A 13,087-nucleotide genomic window follows, 5' to 3' on the forward strand; every position below is an offset into this window, starting at 1 on the left:
ATGTCTGGTATTGCCCCAACCAAGGTGCAGCATGTTTCTTGACTCTGTTTCAAATTTGGGCATCTGCTGCAAAGATGCCTCTGTCCTACGCCCCAGCTGCTAGAAGAAATGTCCGAGCTTCTGACATGTGACTATTGAGGGAGCAGCACTTTGCTCAGTGAACTTTCCCTGTTATTCCTGCTGCAGCTATTTCCCCTCTTTCTAGCTCTTTCCATTGTTGTTAAAACAATGTGAATAAACTTCCATTATACATGAAAAATATCTATTTCCTAACAGCAATTCCACATTTTCTGCAGTGGTGAGAGGAAAACAAACAAACAAACCCAGCCTCCTAATCCTTTAGCAATAAGACCTGCTCACATGCTTAAGGCTAAAAACTTCAAATTTGAGGAGAGATGAGTGTGAAACTTCAAAGAAAACAATGAACTAAAGCCTGCATGTTTAAAGATCCCCCCAGAATTTAGATAGCACAACATTACCGCAGAATGTGCACTGCACAGTGAAGGCCAACAGAACAGCATGAACTGCTGTGTGGACTTCTGCCCTTCCTAAAAGGAATATTGAATCAATAAACATGTCTAAAAACTCCTGAGAGTCCTGAAAGAGTTAGAGCTCATGGACAGAAAATCCCTCTCAGATCTGCACCTTTGTAAAGGTCATCCTTTAGAAGGACAAAGTGAAGTCATGTCAGCTATCTGGCATAACAGAACACAAAACGATCTAACTCCCGTTTGCAGACTAAAAATAACCCTCACCTTTTATTGAAGTGCCTTAAGAGCAACTACAGCGGGTCTCACATTGGGGTGTGCAGAGGTGGTTGTTAATTAAAGGGTATTCCCCAAAGCAAATCCCAGCCCTCAGCTTTTCTTCAGAGATTGGGGAAGTTACTCTCTGTGAATCTTTGTGCAAAGGGCAATTCTGAGCCAGGACCTGTCTGACACTACAGGTACTAAGGTTGGGAAGGTGTGTTTGAACCCCCAGGGGCCTCACAGTAGGGGATCCTGCTGCCCAGAGTGAGCCCCCCCCAGGTGGGAACAGAGCTTCACAGATGACAGAGATTTTGTGGGTGGCCAACAATTTATCCTCTCTGATAATCAGAGAAATCAGAGCAACCAGGAAAAAAATCATGTCAATATGAACATCTCAGGTAAACAAACCTCATGACAGAGTAGTCAGGGACATGTGTGCATCTGCTTCATCAGCTGCTTTTTGAGCCTGCTGCCTTCAGTTAGTAATGACCAAAATAATATGTATACTAAAACACATACTCACAAACATGCCAACAGAGTACATTAAAGCTGACACATTTCTGAAAGCTACCAAAGCCCAGATAAGATGGAAGCCTGTTCAAGCTGTTGTAGACATTTCATCTAGTTTCCATCACATATAGCATTCTGTATAAAGCCACCTTAACGAGCAGCATCCAAAATGAAAGCTTGAGCTGCTGTAAAGCACGGGTGACAGACGTTTGTGAAGAGTACAGGAGGGCCTGGGAGGAACAAGAGAAACAGAAGTCTTGTTCAGTATCTTGTCTCCTGCTGCTAACCTTCTGCTTAGTCTTGGACTGGAAAGAGAAAATATGGAATGTTTGAATTCTCAGCATTTCTTTCTCTGTAAGAAATCAATGCCATCCTCCTCTTCAGGAGCCAGCCTTCTCCCATCTCCCTTACAGGACTTACAAAATGAAATTTAATTGAGGTAACACAACTGCCATTTACTTTTAACTGTGATGATCAAGGGTTCAATACAAACCCAAGCCCAGGGATTAAGTGCAAATGTACTAAATCTCCCGTTTGCTCCCTCTGACACATCCTCAGCTCACCCAAACTTGTGTTATTAACCTTATGGCCATGTGATGTGATTGGGATGTTTTGCATCATCCCAGAGGGATGTTATGGGGTGATGCTGAGACTGATCCAAATTCTGGCCCTGCAAGGAAGAATGTCATGCCCAGATCCTCCACAAATTGCTCTCATCTCACTTGTGTCTCCCATATCCCCACACTCATCCCCAAAAGCACGCAGCCCACCTCACTGCCATGGGCACTGCATACTGCCATCCACTGCCAGCCAGCTGCCATGGGCAAAATTAGATATCTCACTGCCAGCAGAGGGGCAGGGATAAGGAAAAAAGAAACGAGAGAAAGAGATAGCTGAAAAGCAGACTGAATTTTCTGGTGTTTTCTTTTATACTCTGCAATTTGTCCACAGAGCATGCTAGGGATGAGGCATTCTCTGGGACCCAGACAATCACGCTAATAGGAACCAGACCAGACTTCCTCTATTTAGACCACTTCCCAATCCCTTACAGGGAAAAAAGAAAAAAGAAAAAAGAAAAAAGAAAAAAGAAAAAAGAAAAAGGAAAAAAGAAAAAAGAAAAAAGAAAAAAGAAAAAAGAAAAAAGAAAAAAGAAAAAGTGGTTAAAATCTTCCCCATGATTCAAACTACTCGTTGGCTATTCTCCACAGATAAGAATTTTCATGGATTTGAGACTCCAGCAACATGGTCTTATTCTTTTCCTCCCTCTGTACCCACCAGAAGGAACTCATGCATTTTGATCATCTGATCTCTCTGAAATTGCTACAAGCCCAACAGCAGACAGCACAGCAATAGCAGGCTATTTAGCTCTGGCTTACTAGTTTAACTGCAGCTCAACAGTTCATATTGAACTATTTTTGCCAAACCCAGACTACGGTCATTCGAGTTTTGGTTTGCTTGAAGTCATTACAGAAAGCACCCACATACAAAAGACTGTACTAGCTTAATCAAAGCAGTGTAACAGACCTACACTTATAACCCTGTGAGCAACAACTCCCAAGAAGACACAGTGTCCTGCAGCCTCTGCCCCCATTTATGCTCCCTGTGCATCCCTGTCAGGCACTTCCTCCAAGAGCCTTTCCTCAAAAATCAGATTTGCCACATGTGTTAGCAAGTCTGCATAGTCCAAAGGCTTCTGGAACTTCAGAATGAGAGAAACTTCCTGCACGGATAAAATGGGCTGTGGGAATGTAGTTGAACTTGAGCACCTCACGTTTTGCTGGGGAGCAGGCTGACAGGCAGGCAATCTGGGCAGCTTTGGCCTCACTGAAGAATAAAGAAAAAAAATAAAAAGCCTTTACTGGAATTCATATGTTGCACCGAAACACTTTCTGCATCCTTATTATTTGTTTACTACCCGTCAGTATACCTCCTCATGCCGGATAAGGCAGTTTCTTACCATCCTTGGCCCTTCTAGCCAACTGGTTTTCCACCATCCTTTCCGCTTTTCTTCCTGAGTTTTATATATCACAATTTCTACTTTGCACTGTTCAGAGTTTTTATGTTCTTACTTTTGAAATTTTTAGATGCCTTTTCTTTACTGCTGAACTAAGCTGTTTTATTAGCCAGATAATCCCATTTCCTGCACCTTCACTCATGACTTTCTGGCATTACTCACTGTATCTAGGAGCTACATACAAACCTCATATTTCAAAAAGCAATTATTCCATTTTTCAAAATAAATTCAGTTCATTTAGTTTTGTTTGTCTCAGAAGTAGCAATTCATTATGTGTTGTTTGGATTATTAGTTCATACATCACATTACCACCCCAAAGCATATTTGTTTTAAGTCTGGTGACTCGTGTGCAATTTCTTAATATACAAAATCCTTGGAAGTGATTAGCAAACCAGATGAAAAAAAAACTTCAAATAAAAAGGTATTTTAAACAGTAACCGAAGCAATCTTTCTAATAAGAAAATATAATATTGCTTCATATGGTTCATGAACACTCTAAATGAAGTCCAAATCTGACCTCTAAGAGCTGAAGTGATTCATTCCAAATACCTCTGTTAAGATTTCAGTGTCGTGCTACATGACTCAGAATTACCCTCGAGACGAGAACTTCATGCAGCAAAGCTCTTTAATATTAAATGCATATTCAAGTCACTGGCACAATGGTCAGCTTCATCAAGGGCTTCACAGCGCCTGCAGCTTGCCGTGGCACTAAGCCCTCGCCTTATGATTTCATCCAGACCCAATTATACAGTCTAAGAAAACCAAATCCAAAGCTTTCCATTTACCATTCTGCAATCCATTTTTATTATTATTACATTCTCTTATTTCAAATGCCACATCAGATACGGCTCAGCATCATTTTACTGCAGCGAAGCACAAGACATATTTCATTATATTATCCAATAATTACATTGTTTGTCTGCCAGTTCACTCCCATGAACATATCACTCTGAAAAACTCCACTGTAAGCAACTCTTCTCACAGATACTGAAAGGAACAAACAAGCCAGAGAGCCCTGAAACACCACCGAGCGTTTCTGATGGTGTCTGGGAGGCTGAGACTTGTGCAGACATATGGCAGCACTCAAAACACAATGTGCTTCATATCAGAAGGCTGTGCTCTGGATATTTGCTGCTGGCTACTCAACTTTGACCATCACTTAAACTCGTTTGAATTAGTTTCAAGATATACTTTCCTAATTGTGGAAAAGTCCTCCTCATCCAGAAAGAGTATTTTCCATAGTAGAATTACCAATAAATTAGTGTAAATTTCTTTCTTCCAAATGTTGAAAACAACAGAATGTATGCATCCTTTCTTTTTCATTACGTGCATTAGAAGAACATAGAGGCCTATGCAGAGTTGTCTTCAGATGTGACTGAACTGTGTAAGACTGAGGACACATTGTGGTTGCTTCAAAACAATTCAGTCGGCTATACACCCCTTCCTGGGACGAGATGTGCACACTGCCACTAGTCTGGGAAGCAGAAATACATTTGCAAGGGCACAGCGGGTGCTCACGTAGCAAAAAAGCAGACATCCTACGTGCTCCTGAATGCAGAGCTGAGTGCCTGCATGCTGAAACACCACACTGAAATGACGGCTTCAGGTAAAGAGAAAACTAAGGAAGATACATGATAGTGCTCACTATTGGCTTTGCTGGAAGAGCCCCTTCATTGTCCAAGGGAAGGGGTGATCCAGGGAGACAGTCTTCACTATCCAGATCTGAGCAACACAACAGAGGAAGGTGGTTTCTTCTCCAGTAATTACACCAAGGGTTTTGCCATGGCAGGCTTACTCCGGTCTCTTCACCTCATATTTTAAGCATGTTCTTCACTCACACGTGCATATAATTATATAAAAAGTGAATAGCCCATGGAATTATTTACATCCCTAAAGTCAGAGCCATAAATATTGATTCTAGAATTGAGAATGGTTATATGTGCCACGTCTTGCTTGCTTACATTACCCTTTGTGAACACTCTCTTAGATTTCTCCAGGAGAAAATACTGATGCCAGTGTAGTTTCTCCACCTGAAGTAGCACCATCTTATTTACTCTCTCTCCTTTTCTCCTTGCTACTGGTGTTATGTAACAGCAAGGCCACCCACATCTGGAGGGAACTGGTGGTCTCCTGGGTGATTATTCTGCATAATGACAAGTTCATGCATGACATCTGGGATTGGGAATACTCAGCCCCAAGTAGATCCATTCCTATATATCCACACTGAGGCACAGGCTCATTTCAGATGCGTGAAAAAGGCAGGAGAAATAAATGTATTATTTCATTTAAAATGCAGACAGTCCCAAGAAGAAGAGCAGATTGTAGGTGTCACTGAACAGTAGGCAGTAAATAAATCATATTTGTAAGGCTAGACATCAGTGTAAGCCTGGGGTGCTGAGGGGTATAGACAATGAAGGCCACGTGGCATCTTCAGCACTGAAGTCACAGCTGAAGACAGTGAGTGTCCCATCTGTGCTCAGGAGTAGGAGCCACAGCAAACAGCCCCTTACACACACCTCCCTGCTGTTCAAAAGCACAGCAGCCAGCAAATGCTATCCTAACACACCAAGGCTTATTTTAGCTTCACACGCAGAGCAGTAAATGCTCTTCCAGCTAGAAGTGCATGCAAATTCTGCACTTTGCAGCTTCTGCTCAATCAGTCCTCTCTGTCTATGAACACTGTGGCAGCCTGGCAGGCTAGACATGCACAGGAACCTGCTCTGTGTGAGACACCAGCATGTGCTGATTGCCCCGGGTAGTCACTTCCTTTGCATGTTTTCTTAGAGGAAGCAGGAACTCCTAGATACCATGCAACTTAGCAGCAGCGTAACTACTCTTGATTTAAATGCTGAAACATATTTCTGTGTACAAAGGTATAAAGGGCCTATTCTGTGCCTATGCACTGTTGTCTATGAATTCAAGCCAGACCTTAAGACCACTAAAAACAGGAAGTCAGGCATTTAAGACTAGTGTATTATCATCCGTAAAAGCAAGCAAGCAAAGCCACACAAAGCTGAGGTGTCCCAGTGAAGAGGTGGAATCTTCCTCACTGGACATGCAGGACTTGGTCCTACAGAGCCCTAGATATCCCAGTCAAAGGCCCTGCCTTCAACAGATGATCTCCAGATTATCCCCTCCAACTTCAAATTGTTTGCTATTCTCCAGCAACCTCTGTATTCTGGCAAATAGTGGTAGGAGATGGCAAAAGAAGAATCAGAATTAAAATACATGCCCCTAAAAATAGTCCTATTACCAATACATTTTGGAAAAACTTCTTACAGAATTACCCAGATGTTAATCCAGATAGAACAATATTTATAATAAACCATGCCACAGTGTCCTATGGCCAAAGAAATGATTTTCCATTCTTTGCTATAGTTTTCTCTCACGTCTACTTGCTGGCCTCATGCCTACACAGGACTGAAATGAGTTAGGAGCAAACTGCAGAGACTGCCTGGAGCACAAAGTAATCAGGTGATGAGCTTCCATGCTCCCTTTACATAATGCACCTAACCCAGCTATTTTTAAATGGACTCAGATCAGGCTGATTTTCAGAAACAAAACATTTCATTGGGGGTAAGAAAGATAAGTAAAGTGGTATGAGTTAAGGACTAGCCAGTATTCATAAAAATAACACAGGGTGAAAATCAGAGTGCATGGCAGTTTATAAAATCCCCTCTACATGTTTTGGCATTGGCTGAGCTTGGTCTATTTGCAAACCTCCATATCACAGCAAAGGTAAGAAGATAAAAATTAAGAGAGTTAGGAATGAGGCGATTTCCATCCCTACCAGAGTGCTCTTTCACAGTCTTTCACAGTATTAGCAAACTCAGGTAAGACTCAGACTTTTGCGTGAGATGGGAAGACTTTGTGGGAATTCTAGATAGATAAATGCATAGTATGAGTCTCTCCAACATTCAGGCTTTCTCTAAAACCCAAAGGTGGGCCCACACCCTGAGCCAACCACAGGGGCACCTGAGGTCCCAGGATCAGTCACCCACTAATAGAAACCTCTGAGGGCACCTGGTCTGAGGTTTCTTGGGTCTCATTTAGCAGATGGTTGCTGGAAACAGACTTTCTGCTTTAACTGGGAAGTGGCAGTGTACTTCAGCAGCATAAACGTGATTGTACTTGTGACAGCCAGGGCAGATCCACTGGAGCTTGAGAAGTCAAGTTTGGACAGTCTTCAGCTTTGTTTCTTACACTGCTTTTTACTGCTTGTGTCCACCCTATAGTACTTGCTTTTGGCCACTGACCAATTGTTTGAAGACCATTCACCTACCCTATAAGGACAATCATCATAAAACTCTGCTCTTCTTTCATATTATGTAAGCTTACCAAACCACCTCCAAAAACAAGCATGTGATTGTAACTCAGAAATGAGATCAAAAGCAAATACCATGATCACAGTACTAATGATCATAACTAAATGAAATGTGTATCACTTACAAGTATTAAAGCAATGAAAGAAAGGCGGTAGGCTAATAATACAATCAAATACTTTACAGAAGTTCAATTACTTTTAAAAAGTATTTTTTACTTTTATTGTGACTAAATCTTAATTCCACTATTAGACATAAATCAACGGTAGTTGTTTTCTAGCTTAAAAAAAAATCAATGAACATCCAAAAGGCTAACCTAGCGGTATCAGAAAATTCATCCCCTCTGCCATCACAAAGGCACATTTCTAGTAAAAAACCATAACGACTTTGTATTTTCAAATGCATGTATTTCGACTAGCATCTCATAGCACAAGGACATTTTATTAAGAGTCCCACAGTTCCCTCGGGAAGGCAAGAAACCACAGTATTCCCACAACTGATGGAGAAGTACCACTGTCCATCCGAAGGAGAGACCTGTGATGCTCAACCCCCTTTGCTTCCAGATGCCACCCAAAGGATTCCAAGCACTTTCAGGGCAACTGTGAGCACAGCCATCAGACGCAGCTAGAATCAGGCAGTCCAGGCAACAGACAGATCTTGGCTTTTCTTAAAATAGCACTCTTCTTTTCAAAATATGTTTTCCTAAATGTGAAATGTTTTGGCTCAGTTATAGATTGAAACAGTAGCTCTCCCATCCCTCTCCCCTATTTGGCTGAAGTCACAACTGTGACTCAATATGTGATTTTGATTTATTAAGACTAATTTCCCCCAATGAGCAAAACAAAACACATACAATGGCCCATCTGGGCAAATAATTTCTGCAAATGCTTGCAAGACAAATAGCACTGCATACTCTGAGGCACAACACATGAATAATAAATGGGCATTTCAGCATGCTATGTTTTCTAGCACATAATAAAATACACCAGATTTACATAACGATTCAGATTTGTCTTATATTAAAATGTTTCATTTTGGGTTAGTTGCATTACTATGTCACATGATTCTTGTCTCTATTGAAATCTTGATGTTGGTTTTAATACTGAAAAGTCATTCCTTGATCCTAATTAATATTGTTTAACTGTATCTTGCATCACTGTATTTAACAAAAACAATTTGCAGACCTCAGGACAGCAAAAGTACACGGATTTCAACCAGGCATGATGTATAACTCTGTTAGGATTAGATTACAACACTAACATGCGCTCTCCATAAAACAGTGCTTCTGTGACAGCTTCTCAGCAGGACTGGGCTAGAGCAAGCCCTTGATGCTGATTCACAGACTAACTTCTGCTTTTGGCAGGAGCTTTAAAGCCATTGCAGAACCAAATCCAGATCTCCCAAACTCCTTTTCTTTATAAAGTGTAAGGGTATGTGATGAGGCACTCCTGCACGTCCTCAGGACTGCAGCTCCCGCACCTTGCACTAGGAGCTTCCAGCTGCAGACTAATGGGCTCAAGGCTGAACTGGGCTCTCAGGGCTCACAGGAAAGAGGATCTGTCTAAATTTTTCTCCCTTCACAGCCACATCTGTATGGTTTCCAGCAGGAGCCTGCTGAGCTGCCTGCAGCCCCCAGCTCATCCCTGCTACCCAGCACCACCACGGACATGAAATGGTCAGAAATGAGGAAGGGGCACACACTTCTAGTTTCATAGCAGCAGTTAGCAGAGATCTCCAGCCAGCAGAGGATTTTGACAGACTTCAGATGCCCCAGCCCACTATTTCAATACATTTCTTCTTAATTGCCTGGGATCTACAGCCTTCACTGCAAGCAATGCTTCCTAGAGAAGCATCTCCACTGCCATGCAGCCTTCCATATACCACTATATCCCAGTGCACTGCTGTATGCTACACTGCTTTGCAAAGAGGGCTGTCACTGATTTCGACCTTTCCTGGTAACAAAGGAACCCCCCAGCAGACAGCCAGTGCTTTGTCTCAGCTTTGATTGACAAGTCAATGGGAAAATGTAACATCACTGAAAAGCTTAAAAGAATTTGCTAAGAACTACATCTGATAGAAATCTGTCAATTAAGAAGAAAGAACATTAAACTGCTTCTGATTTTTGTTTAAACTTCCCAGGCTGCCAGAACCGATGTATCTTTTCTTGCTTTAATCTGAGACATGACAAAATCTGAAATATATGACGAAATATATTTGATATTTTTATACAGCATATGTTACATGTGTACATATGTATTTGCTAAGAAATGAAAAATCACACAGAAGACCAGAGAGAGAAAGATTATACTCAGTCTTTGAATAAGCTGGATACTTTCAAGCACTGGCATGAGTTGTTTCATTACATATGAATTACAAAAAAGGCCGTAACTTATCTCAGAGCTGGGCATTCGGCATTTATATCTGGAAGCAAAGAGATGTCTGATTTTTAGCAGAAGAGAAGAAAAACGGCCCATGAATCCAATAAGCATGAACATTTTGAAAAAAATAACAACTGGTTGACAAACTATATAACTGATGAAGTAATGTGAGATGATAGCTTATCTGAAGACAGGAGCAAAGCGGGAAATAAACAGTCAATTTGCTTTTTCCTTGTTCTCTCGCTTTTTACAAGGACTTTAAACATTTCCATTTGGAGTTTTGTTAATTCTATCTTTCCTTTCCTTTGCTGCAAGACACACGTTTTCCTTAGGCCACCTGGCAGATCCATGTGGTTTCACTGGGGAAGAAAACAATACATAGGGCTGAATCCAGCAAGTTCTGCTTCAGTATCACTCTCACTTTAAGCACTGAGATTCTGCACTGTCTTCCTGATTTACAGCCATGCCTTAAGCATCCAGCTCCAAATGACAATAGCAAAACGCACTGTATTCTTAAAATCTGTCAAGATTTTAGACAAAGAAGTTAAACTTGTATGTTACTTATACTTTACTGTTCTTTGAGAATGCCTGTGCAACCCTGCTAGGCAAGGTATAGTCAAAGCTTTTCCCCTTTCCCCTAGCATATTAATTGCTTTAAATACAATTGTTACTTTTGGATTGTTAGCCTTAGCTCCCTAAGCTCTTGTGTTTGAACCATGAAAAGCATTACACTGAAGAAAAACACTAAGACACATTAAAGTACAATTATGTGGCATGAAGTAGCCCTCAAAAAAGGTACAACGTGGGCTTTCATATTTATTATCAGTTGCAGTTCACATCTGCTCTATTCATCAAAAAGGGGGATGGAAAAGATACCACTGTTGACTGCTAGTTTTTCAAAATCAACTGGGACTTCACTTGATCTGTTTCTGCATTACAGTAATTTTTACCTATAGTAAATTGTAACTCAGTAATTCCATTGGTATATGAATCAACAGCCACAATAAACCCTTCAAATACCTTATCTGACAAGGGCACAAATGACAGTAATTTCTGAATTTCTTTCAGTTTCACAAAGTGTTATCAAATAGCCTGCTATTTGCATAATCATTTTGTTTAAAAAAAGATATCGTGGTGAGGATTTAACTCCAAGATGAAAAGAGTGAGAAACTACCACAATCTCCAATGAATTGGCATTTCACCCAAATGCAAGCCAGAAATTAGGAGAAACTTTTTCTCTCAGAGGGTGGTCAGGCACTGGAATGGCTGCCCAGGGAGGTGGTGGAGTCGCCGTCCCTGGCAGTGTTCAAGAGGCGCCTGGATGAGGAGCTACGAGAGATGGTTCAGTAGCTTGTGGTACTAATAGGAATGGGAGGGGGGTTGGACTAGATGATCTTGTAGGTCTTTTCCAACTTTGCAATTCTGTGTTTCTATGAAATGGGGAAGACTAGCATACAGATGATGTGTAACGTGCTAGACTCAGCATGCTCCGTGCTGGAAGGGCTGGGCTGCTTCCAGCCACAGGCACACAAAGGCTCGCTGAGGCAGCAGCAATTCCACTTGCTCCAGAAAGTGTGGAAGTTCTGAGCTAAGGTGCAACCTGGGGAAAAATAAATGCTGTTGGTTGGAATGTGGCTGTAGCTAACAGTATGCCACTGTAGATAACAGTATGCCAAATCAACCCAGCAGATGATTATCCCAATTTTCAAAAATGTACACTGTGAAAAGTCAGAGACAGAGGGCTGACAGGCCCAGGCCCTCTGTTACAGAGATGCTACAAGGCTAGAGCTTGGTTTCATAGCTAGGAAATGCTATTGGTGTTTCAGTCTCAGCACAGCTGCCTCTTACCAAGAGTACATTTTTTTTCTGTGCAGTTTAGCAATATTAGTTAAGTGGAGGAAGATGAGTGGGACGTAGACACACTAAATCAGCTCTGATGTGTTGCTTTGTTCTCTGCTTCGTTTCTGCGTATGAGATATGCAAGTGTTGCTTAAAATTCCGTTGCTAACCTCAAATACTTAGGGGAATACAAAGATGTTACTTTGTCACTGTTGCACTGCTTAGATTCCAACACACCTATGGCTCATAAAAAGAATACCAGGATTCTGTATCACTCTTCTCCTACACAGCCTACACACGCTAATGGCTCTTTAAAATCCAGATTTAATTGGCTTTTCAGTGCCAGTTTTTATTTGTGTGTTAATACCACAACTGAAAAAAAAACTCAAGAAGAAGGAAAAAAAACAACTACATGTGTTTGATGATATATGTGAAAGCCTTAGATATTTAGCAACTCTTTGATGCTTTGATCTCTGAAGAAATCTTACTAAAATTATGATCAAAGGAATTCATATTATTCCAAGTACTTAAGAACGAACAATCTTAGGGCAATAATCAATATTCTGTTTAATCCTTTACCCTTGGAATACATTATTGCTAAGCACCTCGATCTGATGGTAGTTACATTTACTTAAAGATGATATTCTCATAAAAAAGAATTAGAAGTAACAGAAAGCAATATTTCCAACTTAGATGAAGAGATACGAAGAATTCAGTTTTACTCTTCTAACTAATAGGTGTATTTTGAAGGTATTTTTTAAGTGTACATAAGAAAGTTGGTATGCAGCTAATTATAATGAGACTGTTCTGATTTTCTTTTTCTACAACAGACAAAGCATTTCCAATACATAGCTACTTTTAATTCAATCTAACTATTTTCTGTTGTTTGTGTTTATAGAGGATGATTACACAGACGGATATATCTAATATTTATAAAGTAAATTAACATTCTATTTGATAACATACAAAGGCAGATAAATAATGAATTACCCTTTTCATCAGTCTAACCACATAATGTCTATTTCACCACAATATCAAGTACCACATCACCCTCGTTGCTGCAATCCCCTATGGCAAGTTAAAGCCGTGCAATACAAAGGATCCCTGAACTGCAGACTACAGAACATAAAAGACAATCCAGATTTAATAGAAACACCAATTACAGGTTATGGATTTACCACTTGTTGCTGATGAGAAGTAAAAGAGGGCTGTAATAATAATAATAAGAAGTAACAATAAGAGCAAATAAGAAATCAAACCACAACTCCCTCCTCA

General features: G+C 40.7%; 1 protein-coding gene across 4 annotated transcripts in view; it reads right to left on the minus strand.

Moving 5' to 3' along the window:
* LOC125697650 (glypican-5-like) overlaps positions 1-13,087 on the minus strand; it is a 362,732-nt gene that overhangs the window by 123,336 nt on the left and 226,309 nt on the right. The gene's annotated exons all lie outside the window — the stretch shown is intronic.

Source organism: Lagopus muta, chromosome 9 (genome assembly GCF_023343835.1).
Source record: "Lagopus muta isolate bLagMut1 chromosome 9, bLagMut1 primary, whole genome shotgun sequence".
NCBI classification, from domain to species: Eukaryota; Metazoa; Chordata; class Aves; order Galliformes; family Phasianidae; genus Lagopus; species Lagopus muta.